Consider the following 20,574-nt stretch of genomic DNA (forward strand, 5'->3'; position numbering starts at 1 on the left):
CACACACACACATAAAAATAGTGGATAGCTGTGACTTTTTAATCTTTGAGGAAGAACTTTCCCATTTCTCACAGTGCTTTGTAAGCATTGTCTCCATAAAAGTCAACCTTACTTCTTTAAAATTTCTGGTCATAACTGATCTTAGGTACACGTCCTAAATATGATATTCCGGTAAACACCTTGATATTATAACCAAAATTTCCAATTATGTCCTGTTATAAGGTGAATAGATTCTTACTGGACTTTTGCTAACAACTATATCATCATGAAAATAAGAGTATTCAGTAAGGATTTCAAAATTCTGGAAAAATCAGGCAGAGAAAAAAGATAAATGCTTCATTTCTGTTTACAAAAGTATAATCTACTAAATTGCTGTAAGTTACAGTTAGATTAACAGAAAGAGGTTTCTTAAATCCAGAAACTAGAACATTAAAGAACCAGCAATGCTCTAAAAAGCTATAAAATTATAATCAATTTTCATCAGTTCATTCAGTGCCATGTAATCAAGTCCAGTCTTGTTGGATCTTGGGTTAGCAGTGTCATGAACCCATCAATTTCTCAACCAGACTTCTGGAGATCTTCACTGAGTCAAGTGTGTGGTCTTAAAGTTATTTAAGCAATATCATCAGAAGCCTATAACCAGAGTACCTGTCATAGTCTTTTCCGTGAGTCTCAGAGGGAGTCCTGTGTTGGAGATGAACATTCTGACCTGTAGCTGATTGCAGGAGCTTTCAGGAAAGCATCAGGGGGAAATAATATCTAAATGACAAAGAGCATGAAATGGCTGTGATGAAAGATCTGATGAGAGTTCATTATACCACAACTGACAAGGATATTTGATTTTTTCTGTGGCATACAACATTTATTTATTTATTTAGAGACAGAGTCTTGCTCTGTCACCCAGGCTGGAGTGCAATGGCACGATCTTGGCTCACTGCAAGCTCCGTCTCCTGGGTTCATGCCATTCTCCTGCCTCAGCCTCCCAAGTGGCTGGGACTACAGATGCCTGCCACCACGCCTGGCTAATTTTTGTATTTTTAATAGAGACGGGGATTCACCGGGTTAGCCAGGATGGTCTGGATCTCCTGACCTTGTGATCCACCCACCTCAGCTCCCCCAAAGTGCTGGAATTACAGGCATGAGCCAGTGTGCCCGGCACAAAATTTAAAATAATAATTGGAAATCTGACTCATTACTCTATACTGGCACATAGCATGGATAAGGAAGACATTGACACATTTCCAGGAATCCTATATAATTTCTGAAATCATAACATTTTACCCATACAAATATAACACAGGGAAGATTAGGTATCTCTTTTTATTTGTATCTTATGTATCATTTTCCTTATAAAATATACAACCTACTTTACTTGTGAAACATGCTCTACTTTTCTTGCATGCTTTGCATAGAGTTGTTTCTAGTTATTCTATTATTTCTATTAGTTTTATTTACATATACTGATTATAATTTTAATACTTAGTAATCTCTTATTTTCCAGAGAAAACTAGGAAGTAGACAGTTATAAACTGTCATATATTAGCATTCTATAGTAGGTTAGAAAATGTATGAATGTACCATCTCCCAACATCTACAGGGATGTGTTTCCTCATAATACAATTTCTCAGTGTGGCAGAAAAAAAGATGTTCATTAATGGGCCAAAATATCTTTAGTCTCTCTGTAAAAAATAGGAAGCCAAAAGTATATAAACTTGAATTATTTATGTTCAGTAATTAATGTTTTAGTATTGTATCTTATTTATAAATGTCTAGATATTTAAGGCAAATCTTTTACTTAGCTTAACTTTAAGGTTAAAAATTACCAAAAGTACTTTGGAAACTACTATTAGGCAGATTTACTGTAAACAAATTATTTTTGAAATAATGCTTTTCGCTTTTCACAAGATGGCACCGAAAGCGAAGGAAGCTCCTGCCCCTCCTAAAGCTGAAGCCAAAGCGAAGGCTTTAAAGGCCACGAAGGCAGTGTTGAAAGGTGTCCACAGCCACACACAAAAAAGAAGATCCGCATGTCACTCACCTTCAGGCAGCCCAAGACACTGCGACTCCAGAGGCAGCCCAGATACCCTCGGAAGAGCACCCCCAGGAGAAACAAGCTTGACCACTATGCTATCATCATGTTTCCGCTGACCACTGAGTCAGCCGTGAAGAAGATAGAAGAAAACAAAATGCTTGTGTTCATTGTGGATGTTAAAGCTAGAAGCACCAGATCAAACAGGCTGTGAAGAAGCGCTATGACAGTGATGTGGCCAAGGTCACCACCCTTATTTGTCCTGATAAAGAGAAGAAGGCATATGTTCGACTGGCTCCTGATTATGATGTTTTGGATGTCGCAACAAAATTGGGGTCATCTAAACTGAGTCCAGCTGGCTAACTCTAAATATACGTGTATCTTTTCACCATAAAAAAATAATGTTTTTCATAAGAATGACAAATTAATTAGAATCAAATCTATAAGCTTTAAGATTTTACATTTCTAGTAAATATAATATTAGCTTATTTGACTAGAACTCAAGCAGAATAGGAATTTATGTTTGTTTTATATTCAATAGTGATAACTTTGAAGACATAGTTGTTTTATTACACCAAAAATATTATATTAATCTTATTTAACTAAGTTTTATCCAAATTGTGTTAACTTAAAAAACATTTGATCATTTTCTATATTTCTAGGGTTTGGTGAATATTTATTTATAAATGCTTATTTTTTTCCAAGCCAAGTTAGAATAGAGCACTTTTAGAGGATTTTATAAATGAATTTTGCAATGCTATCTGGAATTAAGAAAATACCACATATACATAACATACATTAATAGATATACAAACACAAATAGAGATTTCATAGCTTTCATCCTGAAATTTCAGCCATGAATCGGGCATAAATATTCTGATGGTTAATTTTAGACATCTACTTAATTGGATTAAGAGAAACACATAGCTGGTAAAACACAATTTCTGGGCATATCTGTGAGGGTGTTTCTGGAAGACCCTGAGATAACCATGACCCAATGTGGATGGGCACTGATATGGTTTGGCTGTGTCTCCACCCATATCTCATCTTGAATTGCAGTTCCTATAATCCCTACATGTCGTGGGAGGGACCCAGTGGGAGGTGATTGAATCGCGGTGGTGGTTACTGCCATGCTGTTCCCATGACAGCGAGTGAGTTCTCATGATCTGTTGGTTTTATAAGGGGCTTTTCCCCTTTGGCTCAGCACTTCTCCTTGTTGCTGCCATGTGAAGAAGTACGGCTTTGCTTCCCCTTCTGCCATGATTGTGAGGCCCCTGCAGCCATGTGGAACTGTCAGCCCATTAAACCTCTTTGTTCTTTATCGATTGCTCAGACTCAGGTGTTTCTTCATAGCTGTATAAAAATGGATGAATACAGGCATCATCCAATTTGTTGAGAGCCCAGATAGAACAACGAGGAAAAGGAAAGGTGAATTATCTCCTTCTGAAATGGAAACATCTTTCTTCTCCTGCCCTTGACATCAGAACTTCAGGGTCTTTGGCCTCAGAATCAGACCTTTGGCCTCAGAATCAGAGTTACACCACTGGCTTCCCTGATTCTGAGTCCTTTGTATCTGGAGTGAGCCATGCTACGAGCTTTCCTGGTTCTCCAAGTCAGAGACAGGCTATTGTGGAACTTCTCAGCCTCCATAATTATGTGAACGAATTACCCTAATGAATCTTCTCTGATCTATCTATCTACACATATCCTATTGATTCTGCCTCTCTGGAGAACCCTGACTAATGTGATTACAATAACTACAAAATTCACTAGTTTGTATAGAAGACTTGGTTTTTGTCTTTGCCCCATTTTATATTTGTATTATAACTCTGTATCTGGAAAATGGAACGAGTTTTTTTCTTCTTCATATGAGGGCTAAAGCTTTTCTCTCACCATCATTTTTGGAGATTTTTAAGATTTTTTTGTTTTGACATACAATCTTATGGAGGCTGAGAAATAAATTTTTTTTCTATTTTATTTTTCAGCCCCAGGTGTTTGCTTTTTCAGATTCTTCAGCACATTGAGAGCCTCCAAGGCATGGAGCAGGGTGCCTAAAGTTTCAGTGATTATAGGGAGTTGACTCAATTGGGAAAGGAAAGGTCTAAAAGGAGGCAGTTTTGAAGATAAAAATTTTCCCAAAGGAGCCATTAAAGTTCGAAATAATTCTTAGTAAAGTCATCCAAACAGGAAAGGAAGTAGAAGTAATTCCATATTGGTGGAACACATAGTCAGCAGAGGTTTGAGAATGGAGAATTTAGTCAATTTTAAATTAGTCAACGTAGGCTAATTTTTTGTATTTTTAGTAGAGACAGAGTTTCATCATGTTGGCCAGGCTGGTCTGAAACTCCTAACCTCAGGTGATCCACCCGCCTCGGCCTCCCAAAGTGCTGGGATTACAGGCATGAGCCACCGCACCCAGTGAGAGATGTGTTTCCTATAAAGGGTTGTAGCCTGCAGGATTGTCCTTCTGACAGGCTGGGAAGCATAGCCTCCAGCCAGAAGCCAGAAACAGATGCTTCAAGGAGGAGGTAAAGGAAATAGTAATTTATGCTGAGTGGAATGGCCAAATACATTTATTTAGTAACCTCTAGGAGGAGTCATGAATATTTATGGAAGGAGAAATGCATGCATGCGCAATTGAGTTTCTTGCTTCTTCATGGGTCCCATGTACAAAAAATGGCAGTGTTAGCATGATCCCAGGGTGGAATTTTCAGCCCTCTGACATTAGAAGGTGAAGCAGAGGACATGAAAACTCGCTCTGTGCATCCTCTGTACACTGGCCAGAACCTCTCTGTCATGGGTGGTCTCTTATCAGGCAAGAAAGGAGAGGCTGACATCAGTGGTGGAGACTTTGAAAGGGCTGGTTTCTGGTAAATCCTTAGGGAAGAAAGCCTCATCATGGTTAGCAAAGGAGGGGGTATAACGATGCGTAACTGACCCCCATCATCCCATCCTAGCAAAGCTGAGAACTCAGTTTTGAAAGTTACTCTGGGGTCCCCTCAGCCAAGAGTGGGTCTGTTCAGTCAGTTGGGAGCTTAGGATTTCATTTTCATTTGTCAGTGCTAATGGGAAAGAGTGTGCTGTCTCCATGGCAGCTGAATTTGCAAGAAACTCCTTGGATGGGGTTAATGGCAGTTGTATTTTTCTGGGAGCTCAGCTTTAATTGGATAAAGTAAGTTCTGGTAAGATTTCTTCCTTTATCTTCGGTATCTCAAATGTTTTCATTTACATAATCTTTATAACAGCTTTTGATGTCTGAGTGGATTCCCACACAGTCATCTATTGTAAGACTTTCTGATTCCTTTTTTTTCCTTTGGTCATTATGAATAGGGCTTCTGTAAGTAATTGCGTGGTAGCTTTTGTTTGGAAATAACATCAAAATAATTGTCAAAATACTTAGGAATGTGATTTTTGGATTGTAAGGTGAGACTTGTTTAGCATTAGAAAAAACTGCCCAACTTGTAATGGGGAGGAAAAAAATTTTCTATGTTTTTGGAATTCTTAGATGGGACCCTCTGTAAAAACTGACAGATTAAAATGAGAAAAACAGAAAAGTTTAAAAACATGTATACCTTATGGATACATGGGAGATACTCACAGAAAAATGAGTAAATCTCCCACAGGTGACTTTCAATTCAAGCATAAATACTATCTTTAACTTAAAGAAAGAAGATTTGAGGTGCAGTAGTGGGGAGTTAACCAGCAAAAGCACAGTAGACAAGGGTAAGGTTTGTTATACAGAGTTAAGTCCATGCGTTCTCCATTGATAAGACTCTTTAGTGATTTAGTTATCCTTCTCTTCTTGGTGTTGAGAGAGGTAGCTTTTAAATGGGGATTTCCTTGATAGATGTAAATTTTCCTTACACAAGTCTAACTTCTACTTTGTTTTCAGAACTTCCTTTGTTAGAATTTTTTTTTTCAAAATAATCAGCTTGGAATAATTCTTAAGCCGAAGGGACATATATTGGGGTTGCATATTCTGGTTTCCTACCATTATATTTTGGGGTGGCATATTTTGGTCTTACACACTGTGTTCCACCAGCAATGAAAAGAGTTCTTGTTTTTTCTCCAGCAATTTGTCATTTTTTAAAGAGTTTAGCAGTTCTAAGACATATAGACCAGCTGTGCTATCTCATTGTGGTTTTCAGTTCTCTATTATGTTGAGTATCTTTTTGTATGTTTACTTGGCATCTGTAGATCTTCTTTGGTGAGGTGTCTGTTCAGATCTGTGTGCATTTTTAATTGGGCTGTTTAACTTATTGTTTAGTTTTAACAATTTTTATATATTTTGAATACAAATTCTGAGATCTGTATTTTGCAAATATTTTCTTCAATATGTGGCTTTTCTTTTTGTTCTCTTAACAAGGTCTCTTCCAGAGTATAAACTTTGAATATTAAGAAATCCACATTGTCATTTCTTCTGTGTCTATCAACCTTTTCTGTCAGTTGTTAAAATTCATTACCAAACCCAAAGGCACATAGCTCTTCTTCTATAGTTTCTTCTAGAAATGGTATAGTTTTAGATTTTTAGTGTAAGGATGATTTTGAGTGATTATTTGTGTAAGTTTTAAAGTTTTCATCTACACGGATGTCATTTCTTATGGCTTCCAATTAATCATTCCCTCACTATTTTTGGGAAGGACACAGGATAGTGGGCTCCATTAGAATAGATAGCTAGACATGAACAGGAGGGGGAGCTCCTGAAAAAGGGAAAGCCTGGGAAGGCTCTCCTGGAGGGACCACCAAAAATTCACGTTAGTAGCATCTCTAGTGCTGGCGTGGATGGGCACTTGTCAGTTGTGGGTAGGAGGGAGAAGAGGTACCTATGCAGAAAGAAACACCCTAGAACTCTTCTTAAGATGCCCCAATCATCATTCGTTCTGCAATAAAAATGTCAGAATATTGCTAGGTACATGCTGATAAGAACAACAAAGGGGACATTCTTAAGAGAAACCTGGCACCATAAGTACAGATTAGGGCAGAGAAGGACATTCAAAAGAGATGGACAGGTGCAGTAGGTACAAACGTGACTGCTGTCAGCCGGCCTGTGATGGCGGGAAAGAGGCTGGTGCCAGAGTGGATTTGGATTGATCACTACACATGTACCTCAACCAACAACGAGGAGGTCCCACATGCCTAAGTGGGGCAAGTCGGGGACCTAAGGCAGTAGCAGGAAAACCAGACAAAGAAAACAGGCAGAGACTTGAGACAGAGGCAAGAATGTGAACAAGTCTAAAATAAAACTCCCTGCACAGGACTCTTAGGCTGTTTTCATGCAAGATCAGTCCACTCCTCCCTATTTTTCTACAATAAGCTCTTTACACTGTATTTCTTTTGAATGAAGTTATCTGCCATCTTTGTACTGCCTCTTGGTGAAAATCTTTCTTCCAAGTTAGACAAGAACTGGGACATCAGCTCTCCCCAGTAATAGCTCCATTTCAGTTTGAATTTACAGAACTGATGGGGCTTAATAACTGGCGCTCTGACTTTAAGTGGTGCAGGAGGTGGCCAGTAGCGGACCCCAGCTGTCACACCGGGAGCAAGAGGGCCCTGCATAGTTCCCAACTGCCTGCAGGTGGCATGCTGCCACGGCATTGCCAGCAAGAGGGCCTGGCAGTGTCCCCAGCTGCCAGCAGGGGTATACGACGACTACACTGTGAGCAAGAGGGCCCTGCAGTGTCCTTAGCTGCCAGCAGGTGGCACATGGGCACCACAACATGAGCAAGAGGACCCTGCAGTGCCCTGGTTGCCAGCAGGGGGCGTGCTGCCACTACACTGGGAGCAAGAGGATCTTGTAGTGTCCGCAGGTGCCAGAAGAGGGCTTGCCCGCACTACACTAAAAGCAAGAGGGCTCAGCAGTGTCCCCAGCTGCCAGCAGGGGAGCCAGCCGCCACTACACTTGGAGCAGGAGGGTCCAGCAGTGTCCACAGCTGCCAGCAGGCAAGCATGCTGCCACTACACTGTGAGCAAGAGGGCTCTGCAACGTCCCTAGCTGCCAGCAGGCGGCGTGCTGCCACTACACTGTGAGCAAGAGGGCCCTGCGTGCCCCGGCGACAGCAGGAGGCGCTGGCTACCAGTGTAAGCAAGAGGGCGCTGCAGTTGCCCTAGGCGCCAGCAGGAGGCGCAGTGGCACAGCACCGTGAGCAAGCAGGTCCTGTAGTGGCCGGCTTTTGAGATTACTGAGGTTCCACCCGTCTCTGCGCCGCACCCCCGGCGACGTGCGTCTCTCTGCCTGCACCGCGTCCACCCCCGCCCCCCGGCCCGGCGGCGTGTGAATGTGCACCTGTGTGCCTGCAACGCTCCCCCCAACCCCCGGCCCGGCAGCGTGCATGTCTGCGCCTGCGCCGCACCCGCCCCGGCGGCGACGCACCGCTGTGCATCTCTGCCCTGCGCCGCGCATCTCTGCACCTGCGCCGCGGAGCGACGGCGCGCCGCCCCTCTCTGCCCCGGCGCGGGCCCGCCGTGCCTCTCTGCGCCTGCGCCGCGGAGCGACGGCCCGCCGCGCCTCTCTGCGCCCGCGCGGGCGCGGCGCGCCTCTCTGCGCCCGCGCGGGCGCGGTGCCTTTGGGAGGACGGAGCTGCGTTCGCCGCAGCACAGACCCAGAGGGCATCGCGAGGGCGGAGCTGCATTCTCCTCTGCACAGACTCCGGGGTACTGCGAAGGCGGAGCAGCGTTCTTCTCAGCACAGACCTGGGCGTGCGGGCCAGGGGCACCGCGAGGGCGGAGCTGCGTTCTGCTCAGCACAGACCTGGGGGACACCGCAAAGGCGGAGCACCATTCTCCTCAGCACAGACGTTGGGGGCGCTGCCTCACTTTGGGACAACGCGGGGCAGCATCGACGGTGAGTAAAATCCTTCCTGTTTGCATCCCTGAGTAATCAAGTTCAGAGACCAGTTAGAAGGGTTCAGTGTGCAAAATGGGAAACCAAGAGCCCCTCTGAATCCTGCCCACCAAAGTTCTCCCAAGCGAAGGCAAGGGGCCACAGTGCCAGGTCCACACTGCAGCTTCGAAACACAAATGCAGCACTGCTAATGCAGACATGACACCCAAAATATGACACCCACATTACTCATGTCACAATCACCTGTAATGCTAATGCACTGCCTCAATAAAAAAAATTAATGTAAGATTGGCAATCCCCATGCTGCTGTGCAGTCCTCACACAGTAATCGTAATAATCCACATTAACAAAGTACATACAAACTTAGTAAGGAACCTAGGGTTAGGATTAGAGTTGTCGTCGGGGCCCAGGTTAGGGTTAGGGTTAGGGTTGGGGTTAGGGTTGGGGTTGGGGTTAGGGTTAGGGGTTAGGGGTTAGGGTTAGGGGTTAGGGTTAGGGTTAGGGGGTAGGGTTAAGGTTACTGTTAGGGTAGGGTTAGGGTTAGGTTGTGGTTGTGGTTGGGGTTAGGGTTAGGGCTAGGGTTAGGGTTAAGGGTTGGGGTTGGGGTTAAGGGTTAGGGTTAGGGTTAAGGTAGGGTTGGGTTAGGGTTAGGGTTAGGGTTAGCATTCTAATTGCAACCTGGGAGAGGAGGACGTGACACCCAATATCTTAAGGAGTAGGAACACCCTTGTGATACTGTTCTTAATCTTCAAGGAGGAAGAGGGTGATATTACTCGAATACAGACAGGTGTATGTCCTCTGTACAAAGCTGGTGTACACCCGTCTGTGCAATAGTTGACAATTTCCAGGGGAGTAGATGATATTACTCACAATATGGTAAACAGGGTGTGAGTTCTCCGCGGGTCCTAAGAGCCAGGGTGACAGAGGGGCTGGCTCTTACGCCTCGCCCCCCTGAGATGGGGGTCCTAAGAACCCTGGGGGCAGAGGGGCTGGCTCTTATGCCCCGCCTCGCGGGGGGTGCCTCGCCCCCCTGCGATGGGGTCCTAAGTGCTCGGGGGGCAGAGGGGCTGGCTCTTACGCCCCGCCTCGTGGGCGGCGCCTCGCCCCCCTGCGATGGGGGTCCTCCACCCCCTGGAGATTCTATTCGGATCAGTATCGTCAGGTGGGTGTACACCTATTGCGATATTGAAAGTAATACCATGCTCTCTCCGTCCCTGGACATTAGGAACACTATCACAGGTGGGGGTACACCCACTGCGGTATTAGGAGTCATAATAGTATTACTTGTTACTCATTTACGAGTCACGTTAATATGAATTACCAATATTAATGTTACGAAATAATTGCTAATGAAAAGTTTTTGGGTTATTAATATTAATTATTAGGAGCTAATATTACTATGTTCTAATGAATATGATCAGTCCCAGTTATTAATATCAGGCGTTATTAATATTAATAACTTATTGTTATCGTCAGTATGACTCTTGAATATTAATTATCATTATTATCGGTATTGATTTTTAAAATTATACAATCAGTTATTAATATTGATAATTATTAATATCATTAATAATTGATATTATTAATTTTGATAAGTAATATTTCAACCTTCCTCACAGTATTATTGGGAGTCATATCATCCTGTGGCCCTTTGGAGAGAAGGCATTTCTCTTTCTGTCTCCTGTCTCTGAAGAGGAGGAGGAAGTAAAAGTTGAAAACCAAGAGGATTGAAGTCAGTGGCAAGACCAGCCACTGCCACTGATGAGCCGGCCTGAGGTGAAAAGATGAACCCCCACCTCCCCCACTCTAAGCACATGTGCTCTGAATCCATCAGGACCCTTTCACGTGGAACCTCTTAGAGCTGTAAGCCCTGAGGAAAGGCCTAGGAAGTCTGTCTTCCTTCGGGGCGCTCGGCTCTTAAGATGCGAGTCTGCTGACGCCCCTGGCCGATTAAAAGGAACCTCTTCCTTCTTGAATCCGGCGTCTGAGGGGTTTTGTCCGCAGCTCGTCCTGCTCCACTTTTTGGTTCACATGACCGGGAATGGAACCTGGGCCGCGGCGGTGAGAGCGCCGACTCCTAACCAGCAGATCACCGGGGAACTTCAAACTTTGTGGGCAATAGATTGCCCAACATTAGAAGTGGGTTGGCCGTCAGAAGGAAGCCTGGACAGGTCCCTTGTTTCTCAAGTGTGGCACAAGGTAACTGGGAAAGGATAGCTAGACCGCTTCCCATACATAGACACTTAGTGACAGCTGGTGCTAGACCCCCCACAGTGGCTAAGAGGGAAGGCAGCAGCAATACTAGTAGCCAAGGGACAGACAGCTAAGGAAGGATCCCGCTCCACCCGCCCAGGGAAATCAACTCCTTAAGTTCTGTTCGACCCAACGTCAGAAGATCCATTGCAGGAGATGGCACCAGTGATCCCAGTGGTGCCCTCCCCTTACCAGGGAAAGAGGCTCCCCACTCTTGAGCCCACAGTGCTTGTGCCTCCGCAAGACAAGCGTATCCCTATGCCACCCAGAGTAGACAAGAGAGGAGGTGAGGCCTCGGGAGAAACCCCTCCCTTGGCAGCTCGTTGACAACCCAGAACGGGGATACAGATGCCCCTGACAGAGCAGCGGTATACTGGGATAGATGAGGATGGTCACGTGGTGGAGAGGCATGTTTTTCTCTACCAGCCCTTCACCTGTGCCAACCTTCTCAACTGGAAAAACCATACCCTGTCCTATACCGAAAAGCCACAAGCTTGAATTGATTTGCTCCCAACTATTATCCAGACCCACAACCCCACCTGGGCTGATTGCCACCGGTTGCTCATGTTCCTCTTTCACAGAGATGAAAGGCGGAGAGTGTTCCTTGCAGCAACTAAGTGGCTAGAGGAACATGCACCAGCTGATTATCAAAACCCCCAAGAGTATGGAAGGACCCAGTTACCAGGAACCGGCCCCCAGTGGGACCCAAATGAAAGAGGATATGCAAAGGCTAAACCGAGACAGGGAAACTGTCTTGGAAGCATTCAAGAGGGGAGCTCAGAAGGCCACAAACGTTAACAAGGTCTCTGAGGTCATTCCGGGAAAAGAAGAAAGTCCAGCACAATTCATTTTTTTTTTTTTTTTTTTTTTTTGAGACGGAGTCTTTCTCTGTCCCCCGGGCTGGGGTGCAGTGGCACGATCTTGGCTCACTGCAAGCTCCACCTCCTGGGTTCACACCATTCTCCTGCCTTAGCCTCCCAAGTAGCTGGGACTACAGGCACCCGCCAACACGTCCAGCTAATTTTTTTTTGTATTTTTAGTAGAGATGGGGTTTCACCATGTTAGCCAGGATGGTCTCGATCTCCTGACCTTGTGATCCGCCCACCTCAGCCTCCCAATGTGCCCGGATTACAGGCTTGTGCCACCACTCCCGGCCAAGTCCAGCACAATTCTATGAGAGATTGTGTTAGGCCTATTGTATGTATACTCCCTTTGATCCCGATAGCCCTGAAAATCAGCACATGCTTCACATGGCTTGAGTCCGTCAAAGCGCAGAAGACATGAGAAGAAAACTGCAGAAACAGGCTGGGCTTGCAGGGACGAATACATCAGAATTATTAGAAAGAGCTAAGCAGGTGTTTGTAAACAGGGATGCAGTAAGCCGTAAGGAACACCGCACAGAGAATGAACGTCAGGCCCGGCGACACCGACCTGCCTGTTAGCTTCAGGAATCAGAGGGGTCCCCCCAAAGAGGCAAGGGAAGGGGGGCCCTGGGAAAGAAACTCAGCTTGGCTGTCAGAGTTGGCAGCGTAACCAGTGTGCTTATTGTAAAGAAATAGGACATTGGAAGAACAAATGCCCTCAGCTTAAAAGAAAACAAAGTGACTCAGAGCAGGAGGCCCCAGACAAGGAGGAAGGGGCCCTGCTCAACCTGGCAGAAGGGTTCTTGGACGGAGGGAGAGCGGGCTCAAGTGTCCCCAAAGAGCCTATAGTCAGAATGACCGTCGGGGGTAGAGGCGTTGATTTTCTCGTAGATACCGGTGCTGGACATTCGCTAGTAACCGCCCCGGTCGCCCCCTTCTCCAGAAAGACTATTGACATCATCGGAGCCACGGGGGTTTCAGCAAAGCAAGCTTTCTGCTTGCCTGGGACTTGCACTGTAGGAGGACATACAGTGACTCATCATTTTTTGTCCATGCCTGACTGTCCCTTGCCCTTGTTGGGGAGGGACTTGCTTAACAAGCTGACAGGCACTGTCTCTTTGACAGAGCATGGCTCTTTGCTGCTAAAGCTACCCGGAACAGGAGTCACTATGACCTTATGGTCCCCCAAGAGGAGGAATGGAGACTTTTCTTCACTGAGCCAGGCCAAGAGAGAAGACCAGCTCCGGCTAAGCGGTGGCCAAGAGTAGGGGCGGAAGATAACCCTCCAGGGTTGACATGGGGAGTAATATCATCCTCTCCCCGTTGGGATATTCGGAACCATATCCCAGGGGTGTGTCCACCCTCTGCGATATTGGGAGTAATGTCATTCTCTGTTTCCTTGGATATTAGACACAATATCACAAAAAGGTGTACACCCCCTGTGATACTGGGAGTAATATCATACTCTCCTTCCCTGGATATTAGAAAACAATATCATCAGTGCTGAACACCCCCTGCGATAATGGGAGTAATATTTTCTTTTTTTCTTCTTTTCTTTTTCTTTTTCTTTCTTTCTTTTCTTTTTTTTGAGACAGAGTTTCACTCTTGTTGCCCAGGCTGGAGTGCGATGGCACGATCTTGGCTCACTGCAACCTCTGCCTCCCGTAATCAGGCGATTCTCCTGTCTCAGCCTTCCGAGTAGCTGGGATTACAGGCATGTGCTACCACGCCCCATTCAGTTTTCTTTTCTTTTTTTTTTTTTTTTTGTATTTTTAGTAGAGACATTGTTTCTCCATACTGGTCAGGCTGGTCTTGAACTCCCGACCTCAGGTGATCCGCCCGCTTCGGCCTCCTAAACTGCTGGGATTACAGGCGTGAGTGACGGTGCCCATCCACCACTTAGCATTTTCATTTTACATTTGTTGAAGTCACAGATCTCTACACACATTGATTGCTGCTTTATTATACACTTACATATAAATAAAATGGGAAATAGAAAAGAATAAAATGGGCACAGTATCCCTAAAGTTTCACATTCTGAGACATTTTAAAAATATTTGCTTTTTTGAATTTTGTTTCAATGAAGAAACTGTGGTATACGCACACTATGCGGTATTATCCAGCCTAAAAAGGCATAAAATCCTCTCCACTGCAGAAAAAATGGATGAGACTGCAGGGTCTGTATGTTAAGTGAAGTAAGGCAGGCACAGAATGACAAATATTACATGTCCTCACTTAGATGTGGGAACAAAAGAAAATCTTGGCCAGATGTGGTGGCTCAGGTCTGTCATCCCAGCACTTTGGGAGGCCAAGGCTGGCAGATCACGAGGTGAGGAGATCGAGACCATCCTGGCTAACACGGTGAAACCCCGTGTTACTAAAAATACAAAAAATTAGCCGGGCGTGGTTGCGGGCAGCTGTAGTCCCAGCTACTTGGAAGGCTGAGGCAGGAGAATGGCGTGAACCTGGGAGGTGGAGCTTGCAGTGAGCCAAGATCGTGCCACTGCACTCCAGCCTGGGCGACAGAGCAAGACTCCGTCTCAAAAAAAAAAAAAAGACAATGCAAAAAATTAGCCCAGCGTGGTGGCATGTGCCTATAGTCCCAGCTACTCGGGAGGCTGAGGCACAAGAATCGCTTGAACCCGGGAAGCGGACGTTGCAGTGAGACCAGATTGTGCCACTGCACTCCAGCCTGTGCGACAGTGAGACTCCATGTAAACACAAAACAAAACAAAATGAAACAAAACCAAAAAAACCAGACAGGCACTTCTGACACAGGCTGCAACATGGATGAACCTTGAAGACATTATCGTCAGTGAAATAAAGAAATCCCAAAAGGATAAACACGACCAGGCTCAGTGGCTCACACCTGTAACCCCAGTGCTTTGGGAGACTGAGGCAGGTGGATCCCTTAAGGTCAGGAGTTCGAGAGCAGCCTGGCCAATATGCTGAAAGCTCGTCTCTGTTAAAAACACAAAAATTAGCTGGGCGTGTGTGCGCATGCTTGTAATCCCAGCTACTCGGGAGACTGGGGCGCAAGAATCGCTTGAACCCACGATGTGGAGGTTGCAGTGAGCCGAGATCACGCCACTGCACTCCAGCCTGGGCGACAGAGAAAGACTCTGTCTCTAAAAAAAAAAATAAATAAATAAACAGAAAAACAGAAAAACTAATTCAACACGGTATGATTCCACTTCTATCAAGTGCCTAGAGTAGTTAAACTCATAGAGTTGCAAATCAGAATGGTGGCCCCCGGGGTGGGTGAGAGAGAGGAATGGAGAGTTTGGTGAATGGGTGCCATTTCCATTTTGAAAGATAAAACTGTTCTGGAGATGACGGCGGTGATGGTTGCTAAACAATGTGAACGTACTTAATGTCATTCAACTGTCAACTGAAAAATAGTGGAAATTGTCAATGTTTATACCGGCCATTCTAGATGAAATCATATCTATTTACAAATTTTAGTATTGATACGTGGCATATTTTCCCATAATAAAAGATGAAAATGAAAGCATTTGGATCTTTAGAAAGAAAAGAAAGAAGCGAAGAATACACACAAGCTTCCTCCTGATTACAGGAAGAGCCCCAGAGCTTCTACGGACACTCCCTTTTCTCTTCTTCTTCCTGCAGTCTTATGAGGAAATCTTTAGAGACTGGGGAGCTTGGGCGACTTTGGCTAATGAGGAGCTCTGTGCCTTGAGCCCCCCAGGCCATAAAATAGTCAATACTCAGTCTGTGCCTACAGCCCTGCAGTCTGAGGTTGCAGTCCTGGGGGCTCCACACCCGTCACCTATATCAGGAGGCTCATGTCTCACCCTGTCTTCTTGCCAGCCTTGAGGACGGAGTCTGAGCCTCCATCATGCACCACACAGGGAGGACCGTGGATTCGTTCTCCGCGGTCATGGCCCAGCAGGGGGGAAGGGCAGTTCAGCTGAGGGACGTTCGGGAGCCTCGCTTTGTTTCCTCATCCTCAGGACAAACAGGACAGTGCGGTGGGCAGATGGGAGGAGATCAAGCTGCAACCTGTCAGCTCAGCAGACTGTGGAGTTTCTGTTCTTGCTTGTGGTGAGGGGGCCTCAGAAATCTTATTCAAACTTTTGCCTTCCTCCCCCACTGAGTTGTCCTTTTCATAGACACCTCACCCAAGATAGCAGGGAATGAGTCCCTCTAAACTATTCCCTAAGAACATCAAAGATGATGAAGGTGATGATGAGGACAAAGAGGATGAAGACAGACACCAGGGCATCATGAACCCTCACTGAGGGCTTCCTAAAGGCCAGGCTCTGAGCTCTGTGCTCTATGCAGCTTGTTTCATTTCATCTGCGTAGTTTCCCAGTTACCAGTGCACATTTCATGATGATTTTATGGACTAGAGAAGGAGCAACGCATTTTCATAGGACTTGTACCAGATCACGAAGTCGAAAAGGGTGAAGTCCAATTTGAACCACACAGTCTAAGTCCGGACACATGGCATTTGGCCAGTCCTCTCCCTGCATCCAACCTGCCCTCTCAAATCCTTGTCACTCAGGCCGATGTCCCTGCTCACTGTGCCCTTCCCTTTGGGGGTTCCTTGTAGACCACAGCTAGACCAGTGGGTGCCACAATCACTGTGTCAAGTAGAGAAAAGGCAGCTGAGATCACATCAAAGGTTCCAGAAAGAATGGGCACAGGATCATTCGGGATGCATCTCTCCCTTGCCCCTGTTCCTAGCTTTCCTTACAGCTCTCGACTGCCTCAAAGGAGTCATTGATTCGGAGTTTGGCTTCCTTTCCTACTGAGGAAGCTGGAAAGCGTTTCAAAAAATGCTCCTCAGACGTGCCCATGGTTAAGACCTCTGAGCTCTGCTTACAACTTTTGGAAGCTGGGCGCGGTGGCTCACGCCTGTAATCCCAGCACTTTGGGAGGCTGAGGCAGGCGAATCACAAGGTCAGGTGTTGAGACCAGCCTGGACAACATGGGGAAACCCCGTCTCTACTAAAAATAGAAAAAAAGGAGCCGGGCGTAGTGGTGGGTGCCTGTCCTCTCAGTTGCTCGGCAGGCTGAGGCAGGAGAATAGCTTGAACCTGGGATGCGGAGGCTGCAGTGAGCCGAGATCACTCCACTGCACTCCAGCCTGGGCCACAGAATGAGACTCCATCTCAAAAAAGCAAAAACAAAAACAAAACCCAAACCACAACTTTTTGAGAGTTGGAAGACCATGAAGTAGAGTACCCGGGACTTAGAGTCTGGCCATGAATTTGGAATACCACCCTTTCTATTTCTCTGTATGGCAGGCGGTGAGATGTCCATCCTCTGAGTCTCAGCACTCTCATCTGAGCTGATTTCTAGGTGATCTAATGGAAGCGAGCGATGATGAAACCGATCGTGGGTGCCCGCTGCGTGATCTCTCTGTGATGGATGCGGAAAGTCAAGGCAAAGTGAATCTCCCATACATTCATTACTATTTTAAGCTTCAACTCCATACAGTTCAACGGAAATATCCCCTGACCTGAAGTTCTGGTTTCCCTGCATTCCTGACAGGACATTTTCTTTTGTCCTTATCTCAGTAAGTACTGAGTATTGTGAGAGGAACAAGTGAGTCTCTTTTGTTTCTGATTCCCCAGAGCCTGTATCTTGCTTGGCACAGAAGAGATAGCAAAAGTCAAAATCTATGTTAATTCTTGAATTGACACTTCCTTGGTTCACAGCAATTGGCTGTCATCAGTGTGACTTCCACTTACTTGATTCTTTTTGTTTTTTTGTGTTTTGAGACGGAGTTTTGCTCCTGTTGCCCAGGCTGGAGTGCAGTGGTGTGATCTCGGCTCACCGTAGCCTCTGCCTCCCAGGTTCAAGCCATTCTCCTGCCTCAGCCTCCCGAGTAGTTGAGGCTACAGGCGCCCGCCGCCATACCGGGAGAAGTTTTTGTATTTTTAGTAGAGGTGGGGTTTCACCATGTTGGCCAGGATGGTCTTGATCTCCTGAACCTGTGATCCGCCCTCCTCAGCCTTCCAAAGTGCTAGGATTGCAGACGTGAGCCACTGCGTCCGGCCGAACTTTCTGATGAAAACTCTAAGTCCACCTAAGCTAAGGACAGGAGTTGTAGCTGACGTGAATTTTCAAAGAAGACCCACCAATTTGAGGAAGCAATTACTCTCCTGCTGAAGGTGAAAAGTCAGAAAATGGAACGATGACATCACTAGGACCTAACCGGCATGTGGAACTAGTTTCTGCTTATGAACTATCAACTTTCATTTCATTTCCAGCTGACATGGTCTCAGCTCTTGTTGCCCAGGCTGGAGTGCAATGGCTCGATCTCGGCTCACTGCAACCTCCGCCTCCCAGGTTCAAGGAATTCTCCTGCCTCAGCCTCCCGAGTAGCTGAGATTACAGGCATGCACCACTGCGCCCGGCTAATTTTGTATTTGTAGTAGAGACGGGGTTTCCCCATGTTGAGGCTGGTCTCGAACTCCTGACCTCAGGTGATCCGCCCGCCTCAGCCTCCCAAAGTGCTGGGATTACAGGCGTGAGCCACCACGCCCCGCCCGGTCTCAGCTGCTATACAGTGTTTATAAATGTTCTAAATCAAGGGAATTTGTATCAATCTAGTAGAATAAAATAAAATATTTGAGTTCTTAATTTCCTTTAATTAGGATAACCTTTTTCTTCAAGTGAAGAGAACGGCTTTGTTACGTATTTTTCTTCGGACAAGATAGGCTGTATTTTCTAGCAGTTACGCATTTGTTATATATGATGATCTGGTTCTTGGAACATTCTTGAATCTAGTGTCTCTAAGGCAGGTGTGTACAGCAAGAAGTGAAGAACACAGAAATCAATGATGAAAGCATTAGAAGACAATTGAGTTTGTCAGAACTGCAAAATATTGCTGAGCGTGGATTGCTCTGAAATCTGAAAACATTACTTGTGAATTGCTTCTATCCAAAATGCAGACACAATGCTGGGTGTTTGTTTACTTGTTTCCCATTTTTCAAGCCCCTTTTCTAGGCAAAAGGTGTCCAAACCATGCAGACCCACAGAATCGAACCGATGTCTCTAGATTCCTCCTCCTAGAACTCTCAGGGGATCGAGAACTGCAGCCGATCCTCGCCGGGCTGTTCCTGTTCATGTGCCTGGTCACGGTCCTGGGGAACCTGCTCATCATCCTGGCCATCAGCCCTGACTCCCACCTCCACACCCCCATGTACTTCTTCCTCTCCAACCTGTCCTCGCCTGACATGGGTTTCACCTCCACCACGGTCCCCGAGACGATTGTGGACATCCAATCTCACAGCAGAGTCATCTCCTAGGCAGGCCGCCTGACTCAGATGTCTCTGTTTGCCATTTTTCGAGGCATGGAAGAGAGACACGCTCCTGAGTGTGATGGCCTAGGACCGGTTTGTAACCGTCTGTCACCCTCTATATCATTCGGCGATCATGAACCCGTGTTTCTGTGGCTTCCTAGTTTGGTTGCCTTTTTTTTTTTTTTTCCTTCTCAGTCTTCTAGACTCCCAGCTGCACAACTTGATTGCCTTGCTAACGACCTGCTTCAAGGGTGCGGAAATTCCTAATTTCTTCTGTGACCCTTCTCAACTCCCCCATCTTGCATGTTGTGACACCTTCACCAATAACATAATCATGTATTTTCCTGCTGCCGTATTTGGGTTCCTTCCCATCTCGGGGACCCTTTCCTCTTACTATAAAATGGTTTCCTCCATTCTGAGGCTGTCATCGTCAGGTGGGAAGTATAAAGCCTTCTCCACCTGTGGGTCTCACCTGTCAGTTGTTTTCTGAGTTTGTGGAAGAGGCGTTGGAGGGGACCTCAGTTCAGATGTGTCCTCTTCCCCCAGAAAGGTTGCAGTGGCCTCAGTGATGTACACAGTGGTCACCCCCATGCTGAACCCCTTCGTCGACAGCCTGAGAAACAGGGATATTAAAGGTGTCCTGCAGCGGCCACACGGCAGCACGGCCCAATCTCCATATCTTTTTATCTGTTCCATTCCTTCTGTAGTGTGGGTTAAAAAAGGCAGTCAGGTCAAATAAGAATGATAACACAGGGTGAACACCCACTGTGACATTAGGAGTAATACCTCCTTAGGATATAAAAAACACTGTCACAGAGTATACACACGAGGGGTCCACCCACTGTGATATTAGAAGCAATATCTCCCTATAATATGAAGAACAATATCACAGGGTTATTTCATTCCCGATGTTGGTAATAAAACAATGATAAACATTAAGATTAATAACTAATATTAAAAATGACATTAATAGTAATAATTGATTTTAATGATGCATAATCCTCTTTAAAATAATCATTAATGATTAATAACGTTATATGCTATGAATTAATATTACCATTGATAATGATTGAGACTGATGTTTAATAATTCACAATATTATGACTCCTAATACCGCAGGAGGTGTACACTTGCCTGTGATATTGTTCCTAATATCCAGGGATGGAGAGCATGGTATTAGTTTTAATATCGCAGTAGGTGTACACTCACCCTGTGACAGTGATCCTAATATCCAGCGGGTAGAGTATGACATGACTGCAACATAGCAATGAATGTACAGCCACCCGGTGATATTGCTCCTAACATTCACGG

General features: G+C 45.6%; 1 pseudogene; it reads left to right on the forward strand.

Annotated features, from left to right (window-relative positions):
- Positions 1-3,060, forward strand: part of LOC129491569 (large ribosomal subunit protein uL23-like) — a 32,080-nt pseudogene extending 29,020 nt beyond the window's left edge.
- Positions 3,061-20,574: the final 17,514 nt, after the last annotated feature.

Source organism: Symphalangus syndactylus, chromosome 4, assembly GCF_028878055.3.
Source record: "Symphalangus syndactylus isolate Jambi chromosome 4, NHGRI_mSymSyn1-v2.1_pri, whole genome shotgun sequence".
Taxonomy (NCBI): Eukaryota; Metazoa; Chordata; class Mammalia; order Primates; family Hylobatidae; genus Symphalangus; species Symphalangus syndactylus.